The sequence below is a fragment of the Phascolarctos cinereus genome, unplaced genomic scaffold (genome assembly GCF_003287225.1).
Source record: "Phascolarctos cinereus isolate Bilbo 61053 unplaced genomic scaffold, phaCin_HiC Scaffold_4;HRSCAF=312, whole genome shotgun sequence".
NCBI classification, from domain to species: domain Eukaryota; kingdom Metazoa; phylum Chordata; class Mammalia; order Diprotodontia; family Phascolarctidae; genus Phascolarctos; species Phascolarctos cinereus.
In genome coordinates, this window is record NW_027555847.1 from 395237441 (window position 1) to 395254616 (window position 17176).

The 17176-nt window shown below is 39.6% G+C and overlaps 1 long non-coding RNA gene across 2 annotated transcripts; it reads right to left on the bottom strand.

Annotated features, from left to right (window-relative positions):
* Positions 1-2114: 2114 nt before the first annotated feature.
* On the bottom strand, positions 2115-6186 carry LOC144456945 (uncharacterized). Of its 2 annotated transcripts, none has more exons than XR_013486181.1 (3): positions 6095-6186; positions 5663-5778; positions 2115-4188 (listed from the first exon to the last, which is right to left on the bottom strand). It is a non-coding gene; the product is annotated as an uncharacterized LOC144456945 (long non-coding RNA). The 2 variants fall into 2 exon arrangements; XR_013486180.1 differs by having other exon boundaries at positions 5949-6186.
* Between the last annotated feature and the right edge of the window lie 10990 nt (positions 6187-17176).

The window sequence follows — 17176 nt, forward strand, 5'->3', positions numbered from 1 at the left end:
AATCTGATATCATACCCTAACTTTTAAGTGAGATAAAACGCAAACTGCTCAAGAGAAATGTTGGGAAGAACATTGGAGGCACGGTGGCACACAGCTGTATTCCCAGCTCTTCAGGAATCTGAGGTTGATAGATTTCTTGAGATCAGGAGTTCTGAGTTACAGTGGACTAAGCCAACAAAGTGTCCACACTAAGTTTGGCATTCATGTGATGACCCCGCAGGAGCAGGGGACCATGGGTTAACTAAAGAATGGTGAATTCACTGGGCCATGGCACAAACCAGAACAGATCAAAGCTCTCTTGCTAATCAGAATGGGACTGGGCCCATAAGTAGCCCTTACACTTCTAGCATTGGCAAGATAATGAAACTCAGTCTTTAAAGGTAAATTTGGAATCAGAAGTCGTGGGTTTAGGTCCTAGCTCTGCAGCTTACGAGACATAGGTATACTGTTTACCCTCTCCGAGTCTGTTTCCTTTGAACTTAAAGAGCTACAGAAATATCAGAAATTATTATTATTCCCTTCATCTTCCCCTTTGTCCTTCTTTTCCATTTCATCTTCTTCCTTCAAACTCAAAGTAGTTTTTATCCCATGCTAACAACCTTCCATCCCCTTCTACTCACAAATTCCAAATAAGTTGGTTGTGTTGGGGTGGGGGGTGTGAGTGGTATACCAATCTAAACAGAATTTGTGAGAGGATCCTTGGGGAAAGAAGAGGTGAAGGAAGAAAAGAATGCATGATGGAAAAGTGAGATACACTTGTATCAATGCCAAAATGATAACAGCATTCAGTCATATAAGTCAAACCCATTTAAATTTACATATTGAAATTTTTCTCTACAATATGGTTGATAAAACCAAAAAGGATCAAATAATCCAAAAATGTTCTCAAATTCACAAAGAAAAGTCATTCAAACATGCAATGTTAGATGGATCCTGGTGTGATATGGGGCCTTGGAGATATGATCCCTTCAGGTGTCCCTCTCCTCTTCCTTAAATTATCATTTACATGATTTACAAAAATACGCATGTATGTATGTGCATATTTATATTACTTATCTGTTTACGTGCTGTGTTCCTTCACATGTAATGTAAGTTCCTTGAGAGCAAAGCTGTTTTTCATTTTGTTTTTGGATCCCTAGCACTTAGCCCAGTGCCTTGTATGTAGTAGGTGCCTAATAAATGCTTGTTGGATTGGATCTAATCCAATTCCTCCAAACATATGTATTGGAACTTGTTATATTCCTTTCACTTGTACCTTAAAGACTCTGGGGAACATTTTAAAAACGAAGTATATGGTTCTTACAGAATCCTGAGGCCATATGAATTCTTAACACCCTTCTGGAAATGTAGACTTCTGATAGCTTTGACACATTGACATGACATAATTTTTTTTTAAAAAAATTCTCCCTTTAAAAAAATATACTTCCCTCATTCAAATTTATTTTCTGATCTCTAAGCCTCCAAAACAAAAATAAAAATAAACTGGTTAGGAAAGTATAACATAAAATGTAATGCTGCTTTTATGTAAGAATTGCCTTTGTATTAGGGCCAAAAGGACAGTTTAGGATAAAAGCAAAATGATTCTTCTAAGTAGCAGAAAATATTTGGCAACCTTCCAACCTTGCCAGGGTAAGTCAGTATCTGTGTTACAAATCTACATTCACTAGGAAAAAAAAAAAGTAACAGCTGACATACCAGAACCAACACCAGAATGCATTTGTAATGCCATAGAAGCTTTTACATGTTAATGTGTAAATGGGGAGAGAGGAGAAGGGCTTGAAACTTTAGATATTTAAGTTTGTTATCCTACATTGAACTTTTGTCCTTACCCTCATAGGAAATCTATAAAAACCCTACAGTATGTTGAGCTTAAAGGATAGTATGACATTCTGGTGAAGAACTGGAAAGCTAACATTTCACAAATAAATACCACCTGACCAAATTACAATATATCAAAGTATGAATAAGACAGGAAACATGGGACACAGCAATACTCAGAAAGGCCAAATTCTACAATGTTATTTCTTTTAAAATGTAGCAATTAGCTCATAAAATGAACTGCCTGCATGTAATTTTTTTTAAAATGTAAATCCAGATAAAACAATTTCCTTTTCTTTATCATATGTTTATTGTATATGATATATGTACAAAGCAATTAATCAGTTAAAGTCTTGTTTATACTTTTAATAATAATTCTTTTAAGATAATCTTCCTTCATTCAAGTTCTTAGGATCTGTAAGTAAACAAAAGTGTGTTTGAATTTGAATCTTACATTTCTTATCAGTGGCCAGACTTAGTCAACACATCCTGCAGTATCAATCTCTTTACAGCTTTGTTTTAAAAACATTATGTTTAAATAGGTTTCAGTTTTGTTCTATGAAAACATCATGGTCCCTTTAAATGAGGAAAATTTGTAGCAGTGTATACAAGAAACCCAAAGCATTAGTAATAAAGGGATAATTTGTGTGAACAAATACAAATGAATCATTAAATACCTTATGTCTGCTGAATAGAGGAAACTTGGAGAAAATTACGTGAAAAATGAGACACTACCTTCTTAACAGAAAAAGACATTGATGGGACATTCACCTAGACATGTGACATCATGCTGCTTCAAAAGTTCTCCCTCTCTCTCTCCATATATATATATCTGTCTTGCTCAGAAGCGAAAGAAACAAAAAAGTAAGAGGGAATATGACAAAAATTCTTAGTATGCAGATAACTAATGGAAAATGCAATTTAATGCCCTCTCTCTAAGTGGGATCTAGTCAGGTCTCTCCTAGAAAGAAGATCAAAGGTTGATGGAAAATCACTGACAAAAGATCTTCAAAGTCTAGAAATCCTGAGGACGGGGACAAGCTCTAGACACAAAGACTTGCTCAGGGTGAGTTAGAAAGTGTGCTCCACTCTAACATGAAGGGAAAACCAAGATTAGCTTTAGGACAAGTGTGAGAAAAATACCAATTGTACTCAAGCATTTGAATTTCCTTAAATCTTACTCTAAACTATGTATAATTTCATTAAGCATATTGATTAATCATTTGTAAATGACCGTTTAGTTGTTTTAATAAATGATCTGAGGTTCTATCCAGCACTAGATCTGTGATGCTATGATCTTTTGATCTCGTTGGTGATATAAAAGCATAGTTAAGTTGTAATGTCTCTCAGTGAATTACTCTTATTGAAATTCTAGCTTTTGGATCATAAGACCATAGTCAAGGCACCATTGTTCACATGGTGGCAGTATACCTGAATGGCAATCATTGTACCTGGTAAGAAAAAAATTTGTTTCATGGGCTAAAATCTCAAACCTGTAAAGTGATGATAAATAACATATCCTGACAACAACAATAATTCTACAGACTCTTATTTAAATTAACAATGCACTATCCTTAACAATAAAAAATGCCAAGAGATAGTCATCTACTTGCCTATTGTTTTTCTTAGCCTTGGGCAACATATTCACAATAGCCTTTTCCATATACAGTGCTATTTCCCTCCTTAGGCAAAGATTATTTTTCACCAAGTTAAATCACATAGTATTTCTGTGGAGATATCATCTCCTCAAAAGGGTTGCATGATGAAAGTGACTGCTACAGACAGTGGGGAACCTTTCAGGGGAGCAAGGCAAGGAGGTATTTCACTTTTGTATGTTTTTTCATGTTGGAGCCTCTTAGAAGTGCATGGGGTGTTCAGAGAGGACAAGCTCCTCCGGTGTGAGGACTTGCTGAGCCCATTTCAGGGCTGCTCATCCACCTTTGGTGTCCACCTGTCACCCAACTGCCCTGCAGCTCCAGGAAGTAGCATGTGCAGTGGCCACACACCAGTAAAACCATCCCAGTGGATGAGCTAAAGCAGGGCAGACCCATTTGTGAGTTAGGGGGATATTTACCCCAAGCATGGGAAGACTTCCCCCAGCAGAATAGACAGATGAGAACAATTTGTTCCAACAGCCATGAAGGTAGCTGAAGCAAGTGATGTCGAGCATTAGAGCTGGGTCAGACATTGAAGACGCTGAGGTCATCCACTGCATTCCAGTCTGTTGTCGGTTGTCTCGACGTTGGTCCTGCCACTGGACTCCAATGATTCGAAAAGAGAGAGTAAGGCTGATGATTTTGTGCAACTCTGCCTCACTTAAATCCAATCTGCATGCAAGTGAAGACATCACCCCATGATGTCACTGGTCCTCTTTGAAAGCAAAGGAAAACAACACATAGCACATCTCACTGTTTCCTACCCATTGAAGAGGCAGCATGGTACAGTGTAAAGAGCATGGGTTCTGGAGTTAAAAAAGCTGGATTCAAATCTCACCTCTGAGGCTTATTAGCTACGGGACATCAGGCAAGTCACTTAACCTCTGTGGGCTTAGTTTCTTCCTCTTTCAAATGAGGAAGTTTGGCTAGATGGCCTCTAAGGTCCTTTCTAGCTTTATGATCCCATAATAACACACATTGTTGGTTGAAGACTTTGTTGACACAAAAGTCCAAAATCCTGAACCCGTTTTTTCAGTTTGGTTTCATCCATTCTATCCTTAATAAGCCTACCTTCTTCAATTCATGATCAATTACAATAGTATACATGGCATTCACATCTAACCCGGCTTTCAAGTGGCTATGAAGAACATTGCTTGACTGGGTTTTTCTCTCTTGAAATTAAACACAAGCAAAAATCACACCCATCTCTGGACACTGCCACTGGAGTCCCATTCACCATATACCATGTTATCTATAGACAGTGTTCCAAATTGCTAACAGTGAATTAATCAAATGGTTATACAAGCACCACGGTATGAAGGGAAGACATATGGATTTGGAGCAAGGAGATTATGGTTCAATGTCCTAACTGATGGTTACTACCTGTGTGACCTTAGGCAAATCACTTAACCCCTCTCAGAGCCTCATGTGTAAAAGTGCAACAATAATACTCAAACTATCAACTTCAATTCCATTTAACAAACATTCATTAAACACATACTGTGTGTGAGATATTGTGCTAGGTAACGAATATTCAAAGTCAAAATCAAAGCAATCTCTGCCTTACATTTTAATCAATCAGTCAGCATTTAGGCACCCACTGTATGCCAAACACTGTACTAAGTACTGGAAAGAAAGATGGAAAGAAGGAAAGAAAGAAAGAAAAAGAAAGGAAGGAAGGAAGGAAGGAAGGAAGGAAGGAAGGAAGGAAGGAAGGAAGGAAGGAAGGAAGGAAGGAAGGAAGGAAGGAAGGAAGGAAGGAAGGAAGGAAGGAAGGAAGGAAGGAAAGAGATAGAGAGAGTCATAGCCTGTGGGCTTGCATTCTACTGAGTTATTGCAGGGAAAGCCTTCTGTGCACTTTAGTGCCACACAAATATGAGTTATTTTATTATTAGTCCAGTAATTCCTAACCCTTTTGTGCCTACAACAATCTATTGTTATTTATTGAATTACAGCAAATTCTATGACTTATCACCTAGTTCCACCCTCCTCTCTGAAAAAAAAAAATTAAATAATAAAATTAAATAAAAACAAACAACTAGCGTGTTTACTTGATTTACACTATTATGGGGTCTAAGAAAGACTAAATTCCATTCTATGGTGAATCATACAACAATGAGGATACAGAATACTTTTTCTTTTCTTTTTTCTCTTTTTTTTCCTGAGGCAATTGGGGTTAAGTGACTTACCCAAGGCCACACAGCTACTAAGTGTCCAGTGTCTGAGGCTGGATTGAACTCAGGTCCTCCTGACTCCACGGCTGGTGCTCAATCCACTGTGCCAACTAGCTGCTCCAATACTTTTTCTTTAAAAAAAAATTAATTTAGGTTAATTTCGTTTTAAAAATACCCTAGAGGAGTGTAAAACCTTGGCTAGAACCTACTGCTGTTGTTATATCCCTCAAATACTGGCCACATCTTCTATCTTTTGGTTTAAAAGATGGTCAAAACATCTGGTTTCAAGAAGATGTTTTACCAAGGTAGCCATAGGGAAGGCGAGCTTAATCCCTGTAGCTGCTTCCTGGCCCCTGAATGGTCTCCTTTCTCTCACAAGGCCTCCCTGGGACTCCTGTTGCTCCTTCACGAAGAGCTGGCTTTGCCCTGTTAGGAACTGAGTTTCACCTGCAAAGACCTCCCAGGATGAGTAAAAAGCTTCACCAGAACAGTGGGCAGAAAGTGAGCCCATCACTCGGAAAGCCTGGGCTAAACATGAACTCTTATTTCCCTGAAATGAGGACAAACCACGCTCTTGGCCAGAGCCCCTTTTTGGGGGGAGGAGGGGCTTCCTTCCTTTGGCACTCAGCCAAAACAAATAGGAGCTGTAGCCCCAGCCTCACAGGGCAGATCTACACCTCCTTCCAGATCTGTTTGTTGTTATTTCTCTTAAGTTAAACAAAAGACAAGGCTAAGCCCCATATATAAATGCCAGGGCGGTGAAAAGAGGTGTGTTTGTGATTGAGATCCATTTTCCTTTTCTGGTTTCTTCCCCCCTGTCTTCACAGCAAGGAGCAAGAATCCAGTGCTATCACCAACCTTCCCTAGCAAGAAATGAGCATTCAGACCATAACTGTTCCTGTGGGGCTGCATCTTATATGTGGCTGGATATAAAGGCAAATGGGAGAGATTCTGTGGTTATTCAGGAGACAGACCCTATCTTTTTTTTTAGGCTTTTGTGGCTGAGCTCCTAATTATACGAAACTAAAGGTCTCAGTCATCATCAGCAGCATCCAGGATCTCTATCAAAGAGCCTGGCTTCCAAGGGTGGGTGTTGGCCTTTGTCTTGAGGAGTCAGCCAGGGAGAGGCTTTTGCAGGGTTTCAATTTCCCTTCTTTCAAATCGTCTCTGGGATGAGTTAGTGCTTATGCTCATGAAAAGGACCTGACTGACCGCTCTCAGGTCAAGGACAAGATAGGAAGCAGTCCAGGAAACCTTCTTTGATGCTCTTCCAGGGGGACCATGTCAAGTGCTGAGGGGAGTTCTCATCAAACCTGTCTTTCCACTAGCCAGAGCGGTGAACCTATGCTCAGCGAAGCAGGAGGTGACTACTCACGAACACTGGAATTAGAATCACTTAGGGCCCTGCTGGCCAGCAGCAATTTTTCTCAATTCCAACTAGACTATATTCTAATTATAGCAATCTCTTGACTATTCTCTTTCTTTTCCTGACCAAAGGACTGAATTGCAAGTATGATAGACACACTGGAAGAAACAAAAGAAAATAAATAAGAGAGTTGAGGGAAAAATAACAATGTGATTACCTAGGAACAGTGTTCTTGCTTTGGAAGAGTGTGAATAACTATATGTAAAGGCATGCTTATACACATATATACACATCTATCACACATAGTGTGTATATATTTAGAGGACATGTGTGAACTCATGACCTCAAAACCTGGTGAGGCTGGCTGTCCTTACTACAAATAAATCAGCAAAGGATCTGCTCTTGAAGACTTGCCACAGCTTTGAACTAAAGAAGGAAACAAGGAAGAATAGGGACGAATGCTGCAGAGGGGAGAGGAAGGAGGATTGGTCTTATGTCTCAGTGAGTGTGTATATGTGTGTCTGAACGTTTTCCCTGGTTGCCTTCAAAGTTCTGATCAGACTCCTCCTCCTACATGAAGTCTTTCCTGATTCCTAGTACCCATCCGCGGCCCCGTTACCTTATATTTATCTTGCATATTTTATGTATTTTGATACATGTTTATATACATACATAAATATATACATATATACATATTCATAAATGTGCATATGCATATATTTATAAATATATAAATATTTAACATATAAGCATAATATGTGGTATATAAACATTTATATAGATGTATCCTATAAATATATACATACATATATGCATATATCTTTATGCATGTGCACATCATCTTCCCCTATAAATGTCAGCTCCTTGAGGGTAGAAACTGCTTCACTTTTATCTTCATAAGCTCAATGACTAGCACAAGTGTCTGGTACATGGTAGGTGCTTACTCAATGGCTCTTTTTTTTTTCTTTTTTTTTCTTTTTGTTTTTTTTTTAGCTAGGCAATGGGGTTAAGTGACTTGCCCAGGGTCACACAGCTAGTAAGTGTTACTATGTATCTGAGGCCGGATTTGAACTCAGGTCATCCTGAATCCAGGGCCGGTGCTCTATCCAATGACTCTTGATTGATTGTTTACATGTATCTCTGTTTGACTGAGGGTATGTATATTGTGGGTCAGACATTAGAATAGTGACGTGTGTGTGTGTATGTGTGTGTGTGTGTGTGTGTGTGTGTGTGTGTGTGTGTGTGTGTGTGTACTTTAAACAGTGGATAGTGTGCCGGCCTGGAGGCAGGAAGACTCATCTTCATAAATTCAAATCCTGCCTCAGAAACTTAACTAGCTATGTGACCCTGGCCAAGTCATTTAACCCTGTTGGCTTCAGTTTCCTCATCTATAAAATGAGCTGGAGAATGAAATGGCAAACCATTCCAATATCTTTGCCAAGAAAACCCCAATAGGATCACAAAGGGTCAGTCATGACTTAAAATGACTGAACAGCAATAATGACAATATTTTCTGCCTGATACTTCGTGGCCAGCTAGACAACAATAGTAATAGCTAGAATTTATATAGTGCTTTAAGGTTTGTAAAATGCTTTACAAATACCATCTCATATGATCCTCAAAACAATTTTGGAGGTAATCTTATTATTATCCCCATTTTACATTTGAGAAAACTGAGGCAGAGGTTAAGTGACTTGTCCAAGATTACAAAGCTACTATCTGACATGGGATTTGAACTCAGGTCTTTCTGACTCCAGGTCCAGAACTCTATCCATGTAAGAGCTTGGCTTACCCTAGGAGAAGCAAGGTCAGAAGCATAAGTATTGATCAGAGAACAAGTAATGAGTATGGAGTAGGAAGATTTGGAATAGAACAGAAATGGAGAGGACAGTAACTGAAAGGGGAAATGGAAATGGCATTTATTAATTTGCTACTATGTGCCAGGCATTGTGCTAAGCACAAGAGTTTTGACCAAAATAAAGAAAGTATGAGAAAATTGAGGAACCCAAAGGAAAATGCAAGACTAGGAAAGGGTAAAGAATGAAGGAGGACTGGGAGGAAAGAATGAGAGGTCTGAGAGGCCATCGGTTGGAGAGAGGAGGTGAAGATCTTGTTTAGAGTTTGAAACCATAGATTAAAAAAATTAATTTTAATGCCATATTTTGTTTTTACATTGCTTTGATTTCTGAATCAGTCTCTAATCCTTGCCTTATCCCGTGAGTCATCCTTTGTAACAAAGAATTTAAAAAGCAAACTCAGCAAAACCAACCAACATGTCAACTTAGTCTAACAACACATTTGATATATTTCATGACTATAGGCCCTCACCTCTGCAAAGAAGGGAAGGAGGGGCATTTTCTCAAATCTTCTGTAGGTCCAAGCTCGGTTACTATAATTATACAGCATTTAGTTTAAGGTCTTTGTTCTTTCTATTTAGATTGTGGTTGTCATTGTTTTCTTATTCTCCCTGATTCACTCTGCATCAGTTCACACTTCCCACACTGCTCTGAATTCTTCAGCGCAACACAGTGAAATATTCTATTGCATTCATGTGCCACAGTTTATTTAGTCTCCAATCATGCCAATTCTTTCATTTGAAAGAGGAGGAAACCAAAGCTCAGAGAGGGGGCAGTGATTTTTACATAGTAAATTAATGTTTGAACTGAGGCTTGAACCCAGTCCTGTACACTTTCTACTACATTAAACTCACCTGAGAAATAAAAAGAGACGGAAAATGGTGTGGCAGTTAATAAGATAAATGTTCTACAAATGTTTTTAGGCCTCTGCTGGTAAATAAAATGTCACAGAATTCATCATAGAGTATTAGATACCTGTTATAACTTTAGAGTTAAAAATAAGCTACTTGTCCTGCCCCCCATTGTTGTGTTTGGGTTGGTATCTTTGGTAGAAAGAGACCCATCTTGCCAACTTCCTGTTTTTCCCAGGTTTCAAATCTAGTAATGCTCATAGCAGCGGTGTCAGAATCTAAGTCTGTATTCTTAGAACTTGTCAATACTTGGACTGAATTTTGAAGAATCACATTAAGCATAAAAGGATCAGTAGTTCCTCCAATCCCAGGTCATTTGTTCTCAACAGGTGCCTTGGACTGAAGATGAGTGATTTGTTCCAAATGGTGGCATGTTTCACAGGGAAGAACGGGTCAGCAAAGAAGTACCACGGCACCCAAAGGCAATTGGTGTTCCTTAAACATAGGGGGTGAGTGTTGAGGGAAGGGGGTGTCAGGGAGATGTATAACATGAAAGAGACAGAAAATGATGCTTTTAGTTTCCCTTTCATTAGTCAGGTACTTTGATTACTATGCTTCACACATAATGTGAAAAACAAAGTAATGAACATTTATGTAGATGCTTTTTTCACAATCACTTGGAAAAATAGATGGAACAAGTACGAACCCATTTCACAGAGAGAAAAAGTGAGGCTCAAATGCATCATACACCTACTTAGTACCAGAGTCAGAATTGGAAACATGAAAGCGTTTTCCACGTCATAAGAGAAATGTCTATCATATGCTAAGTACTAGAGCCAGCCTACTGTAGTCAAAGCAGTCTAGTCATTATGAGGCATAATTTGAAAGATCAGAAAAGTCCTTTAGACTTCAAACCTCTCTCCCACACTGTCTAAAATTTCATCTTCAGAGATCCATTAACCATTAAAGTCATATGAGACCTTAGATAAAATACTTAATCTTACGTATTCCTTTCCTGGGCAGATTGAGTATACAGTTTTTTCCACTAAATAACACTGCCCCAGTAAGTGTCTTCTTTTGAAACATATTTACCTCTGGGAGAACTACTATATCTAGTTAGTCATCCACACTTTAGTGTGAGTTAGTATGTCAGATTCTTTTGCTGCAAGACTGCTAAGGAAAATGGGGCACTGTAGAAATGGGAGTTGGGTGGGAGTCTAATAGTGGTTAATGGTAGGGGTTATTTGATTGAAGAGCTAGTCCCTTCTTTCTGGTCCCATCCTTACATGAGCAGATCCACTCTTTCCTAACTCTTTTAGAGTTTGATTTCCCCATAGTCTCCATCCTGGTAAGGAAATATGGAGCTCTTCATCTGTTTGGGGAGGAGGAGACACCATAAAAGGAAACTTGCCTGAGGGTCAATGTCATAGAAGGACTTTCTCCTGCTATTTAACCAAACCTACTCCCATCAAAATACTAATGGTTCATTTGTGTCTAGAAGAATCCAGGATAGTCTGGATTTAATTAATCTTTTCCCTGCTTTGGGGGAACTATGATAATATGTATCAATAAAATCTCTTTGGTTCCTTATCAAGCCCCTGGGTGGTAACACCAGTAATTAGAGATTCTTCTTCTCTCCATATCCTTAAGCAACCATGGACTAACTCAGCCTCTGTTAATCCCCTGAAGGATACATACACACACAGTGAATAATGAATGATATCTTAGAGACTTTCTGTTGAAAATACAAGTAAAGAAAACAAATAAACCCCCTAGATTCATCTCACCTTTGAGAGAATGGGAGGAGCAGAAGGGAAACAGGGAACTAGAATAGGGATATTTAGCTATGTTCTCAGCAGCCCAGTGGGTACAGGTCCCTGGTTCAGTTGTGTCCAACTTCCTTCAGCACTGGTTAACAGTCTCAGCAATTTTGCTCTCTCAGCACAGTCTTCTTCTGTTACAGTCTCATAGCTCTCAGATACTCAAGTAAGGAAACAAGGGGTGTAGGGAAGGGATACTTCTGTAGGATGGGACACAACTTGGGGACATCAGACATTGGACTGATAGCATGGAAAAGATGAGGAGAGATTGAGGGATTTGAGCTGCTTCAAAATTTTGCTAAGGATTGGCCCTGGCTTCCAAGGGACTTAATTGTTCTCTGCCAGCATGTGAATTGAGTGATTAAAGTTGCTGGGAGAAATACTGATAATCTCAGATGTGCAGATGATACCACTCTTATGGCAGAAAGTGAAGAGGTATTAAGAAACCTCCTGGTGAGTGTGAAAGAAAAGAGTGTAAAAGCTGGCTTGAAGCTTAACATCCAAAAAAATTCTTGGCAACTGGTCCCATCACTTCCTGGCAAATAAAGGGAGAAGAAATGGAAGCAGTGTCAGATTTTGTACTCTTGAGTTCAAAGATCACTGCAGGTGGTGACTGCATCCATGAAAGTAAAAGGCACTTGCTCTTTGAAAGGAAAGCTATGGCAAATCTGGACAACATACTAAAAAGCAGAGACATCACCTTGCTGACAAAGGTCCAGATAGTCAAAGCCATGATTTTTCTAGTAGTAATGTATGGCTGTGAGAGTTGGACTATAAGGGAAACTGAGTGCCACAGAATCGACGCTTTCAAATTGTGGGACCAGAGAAGACTTTTGAGAGTACCTTGGATAGGGGCAGCTAGGCAGTGCAGTGGATAGAGCACTGTCCCTGGAGTCAGGAGGACCTGCGTTCAAATCTGGCCTCAGACACATAACACTCAGTAGCTGTGTGACCCTGAACAAGTCACTTAACCCCAATTGCAGAGAGAGAGAGAGAGAGAGAGAGAGAGAGAGAGAGAGAGAGAGAGAGAGAGAGAGAGAGAGAGAGAACCTTGGATAGCAAGGAGATAAAATCAGTGAATACTTACAGAAATTAATTCAGACTATTCATTGGAAAGACAAATACTGACACTGAAGCTTAAATACTTTGGCCACATAATGAGAAGATGGGACTCATTGGAAAAGACCGTGATACTGGGATAGATTGAAGGCAAAAGGGAAAGGGGACAGCAGAGGATGAGATGAATAGATAGTGTCATGAAAGCAATGAACATGAACTTGGACAGACTTCAAGATATAATGGAGGATAGAAAGGGCTGGTGTGTCATGGTCCATGGGGTCAGCAAGAGTCAGATGTGACTGAATGATTGAACAACAACAAAAACAACAATAAATCCAGCTTGTGAAGGAGATGAAGGAGAGGATTACTTCAAGTCTTTTGTTGTTCAGTTGTTCAGCCATGTCCAACTCTTTGTGACTCCCTGTCCTTTGTCCATGAGGTTGTCTTGTCAAAGATACTAGAGTACTTTGCCATTTCCCTCTCCAGTGTGTTCCCATTTTTCAGATGAGAACTGAGGCAAATAGAGGTTGTGACTTGCTCAGAGTCATAGAGCTAGTAAGTGTCTGAGATCAGATTTGAACTCAGATCTTCCTGACTCCAGGTCCAGTGCTCTATCCACTGTACCACACAGCTGCCCCTCTTCATGTCTACAAGAGACTAAACAGAATTGAGCTTAAATAGGAAAGATCGTCCATAAGGGTATGAAAACAGTCAATAAGCATTTGTTAAGTCTCTACTAAATGCCAAGCACTGTGCTAAGTGCAGGGGTACAAAGGAAGGCAAAAACTAGTCCCTGCCCTCAAGGTGACAACAATCTAATAAGGGAGACAACATTTAAACAACTATGTATAAACAAGTTATTTTCAAGATAAGTAGGAAGTAATCAACTGGAAAAAAAAAACACTAGAATTAAGATGGATTGGGCAAAGCTTCCTGTAGAAGATGGGATTTTAGTTGGGACTTGAAGGAAGCTAGAGATGCCCAGAGATGGAGAGGAATGAGCTCCAAGAACAACTGTGAAAACTATATCCATAAACATAGTTATCTCTCCTGGACAGTTTATGACATTGAATAAAATCTCTGTCACCTATCACTGACTAGATGGAGTGCTGATGTTTCAGTTAGGAAAAAAAAGCCCATGATCCCTTTATCTACCAACTCTTGCCATGAGTAAGAGTTGCCAACATCACATGCTGGCATCAACTTATGTGCCCAAATTTCGTATCCTCCAGAGTAATAACAAAATGAATAGAGGCATTCTGGCCTGGTAGAGGAAGAGCCAGCTTTATTCAGGGAGACCTAAGTTCAAGACCTGCTCCTGACTCATACTGGCTGCCTGACTCTGGGCAAATTACATAACCTTCCAGTCTTATACGTTACTCCTTCCACATACTCTTTAATCAATGACATTTAGCTATGTTCTCAGCAGCACAGTAGGCAGAGGTCCCTGGTTCAGTTACATCCAACTTCCTTCAGTTGTTTCTCTCCTTGCTATTCCTAAAGTAAGACACTCCATCTCTCGAATGCCAGGAACTTTCACTGACTGTTCCTCATGTCTGGAACTCTCTTGCCTTGTTTCTGCCTCCTGACTTCTTTGATTTCTTTCAAGTCCCATCCTCTGCAAAAAACCTTTCCTGGTCCTCCTTAATCTTACTTCCTGCCCTCTGAGACTTTCCCCAGTTTACCCTTCATATACCTTGTTTGTACGTAGTTGTTTGCATGCTATCTCCCCTTTTGGGCTCTGAGATCCTTGAGAGCAGAGACAGTTTTTGTCTTTCTTCATATTCCTAGTGCTAAGCACAGTCCCTGGCATAATAATAGACCCTTAATAAATGCTTATTGGGTTGACTTGGCATAACCTCTGTGTCCTCAGGCTTTAAGTGGCCAATGGAACACTGATCTGTATTAGAAAAAGGAAGTTTCTCCTAGAGAGTTTCCAGTGCCAATGAAACATCAGATGCAGGCCAAAAGAACAAAACCAAAACCTGACAATGGAGCTTGTGGATGGTCTGATACTTAGATATTCACATGCCTGAATTCAGGGAACTGGCCCAAATGATTTCCTGAGGTCCTAACCTGCTCAAAAATTCTACAGTTTCATAGACCAGTTTGGCATCACACCCACCCACACAAACCAAACACCTGAAAGTTCTATACAGTAGCCTTGTATCTTTTTTTAACTTTTAATTTAATTTCATTTTTTCAATAAGTGAAAGTCTATTTTCTCTCCCTCCCACCACCCCTAGTCATTAGAAGAAAAAAGAAAAGCCAAAAAAGGAAACAAAATCCTGGTAACAAAAATGCATGGTGGAGTAAACAACGTCCCACGTTATCAACATCAAAAATGTATGTCTCATTTTGGATCTTGAAAATTCATCTCCTTTTTATTAGGAAGTAGGTAACTTCCTTCATCACCAGTCCTCTGGAATCATTGTGGTCACTACATTGATCAGAGTTCCCAAGTTTTTCAAAGTTGCTTGTCTTTACAATGTTGTTACCAAAAAACAATTGTTCTCCTTATTCTGCTCACTTCCCTCTACATCAGTTCATGCAAGTCTTCTCAGGTTTCTCTGGAACCATCCCTTTTATCAGTTCTTACAGCACAATAGTATTCCATTACATTAATATACCATCATTTTTTTCAGCCTTTCCCCACTTGATGGGCACTCTTTTATTTTCCAGGTTTTTGCCACTGCTAAAAGAGCTACTAAACTAATCAATTATCTTTCAAATTATCCACACCTGCTCCAAGAGGTAGCTGGATCTTGAATAGACCTCTGACAAACCAGACTGTGTCCAGGAAAATAAAGAACTTTTTGGCTTGACCACAGGGTTCCTGTTCTCCTGCTTATAGTTTTGGCCGCAGTGGCTTACTGCTTTCTCATTATACTTCCTCAGCCTCTCTTTACCCAAACACTTCATTAAGCTATTTGAGTTCCCCTTTAAGGTCACCTTTACCAGACTAAAATATGGTAAAACCCTATTATAATGGTGCTCTGTTATAGAGCAGATACAGTTGTCTTGCAGATTATATAATAATAACCCAATAAGATGAAGCATAGAAAGAGCCCTAGACTGTCAGAACAGGCTCTGGCTTCTAGTCAGACTCTGCCACTAATTAGCTTTGAGACCTTCATTAAGTCACTCAATGTTTCTGGGCCTTCACTGTCTCATCTATAAAATGAAGTTGATGGGCTAAATGATCTCCAGGGTCCATTATGCTTCTAAAATTCAGATTCTGTGATGCTTCTGTCTCTTGTTTATATAGAGCCCACCTCTTACTAGAACATGGATAACTTATCAAGTAGGTATTCTTCTTGTCCCCGAATACTAGCTTTAGGATGAAGTATTACTATATTTCAGAAAACCAAAGTTAGAACTGGGATGAAGAGATACAATCTGGATCTGAGTACTCTGCATACCCAAGGGGACGCCCTGAAAAGAACATTTACACAAAGTAATACCATCAGATTTCTCTATTTCCCTTAGCATGCTTCTCTCTTTCCTTTCCCACCCCTCCTTCCAACCCCCACCTTAGATCATTTCTCTGTATAGTAAAACCTGCTTTAACAGTTCCAAAATAAAGTGGTCTTTCAAATGGATGGTGTTTATATCTATGGAATCCTCTAGGCAAGTTGCAGTAGAGACATATCTGCTGCTCCTTTAATTCCTGCTCTGCTTGGGGATCCTTAAAAGGAGAAAGCTACCCCTCTCTCCTCCAGGCTACATGGTAAAGACTTTTCTTGAAAGGGGACAGGAGAAAGGGAAGCAAGGATATGAGATAGCCTCTAAGTCCTGCGTCCTAGAATTTAAATTTACCACTTGTTTTTATGGCATGAGAGGCCATGTGTTGCAATGGAAATGTCTCAGGCCTGGGAATCCAACAGATATGGTCAGTCCTGTCTCAGTCACTAGATGAGTTACATGACCTCAGACAAGCCACTAGACCCTTGGGAAGTCACTTAGTTTCTGTTTTCTAATACGTAAAGCAAAGGGGTTAGATTAGATGATGTGAAAGGTCTCTTCCAACTGCAAGGATCTCTGGTCTTCTCGCTCTCTGAGGCTCTGTTTTTACATCCCCATAATGAAGATAATAATACCTCTCAGGCTTACCTCCTGGGGTGGTCGTGAGAAGCTAATGAGAGAGTGTACATGTGAAAGTGTTTTGAAAAGTTAAAACACTATACAAATATAGGGTTTTATGTTTTATCTACCTTACAACTTAGAACAAATACAAATTAATATTTGAGTACATGTCATCAGCAGAAACTTCCTCTTTCAGAGAGCTGAAGGAATTCCCATAGCAAGAGTGGAAACTGCCTCCAGCCTAGAGTAAGGAAAGAGTCAGGGAACTCCATGGAAATCTAGTCATTAAGGAGTTATCTCAGTGGCTGCTTTGGTGTTTTTTATATATTAGGACTAGGTCATTGAGGTACTTTAGGCTAGGTCACTTCAGTGATTGTGGCCCACTTCAGGGGGCACAATTAACCAGAGAACTTTGAGCTCTTGTAAATCTAATGGATTTCCAAATTGTCATCTCCCCATGATCCAGGGATGGAAATGTAATTAAACTCAAC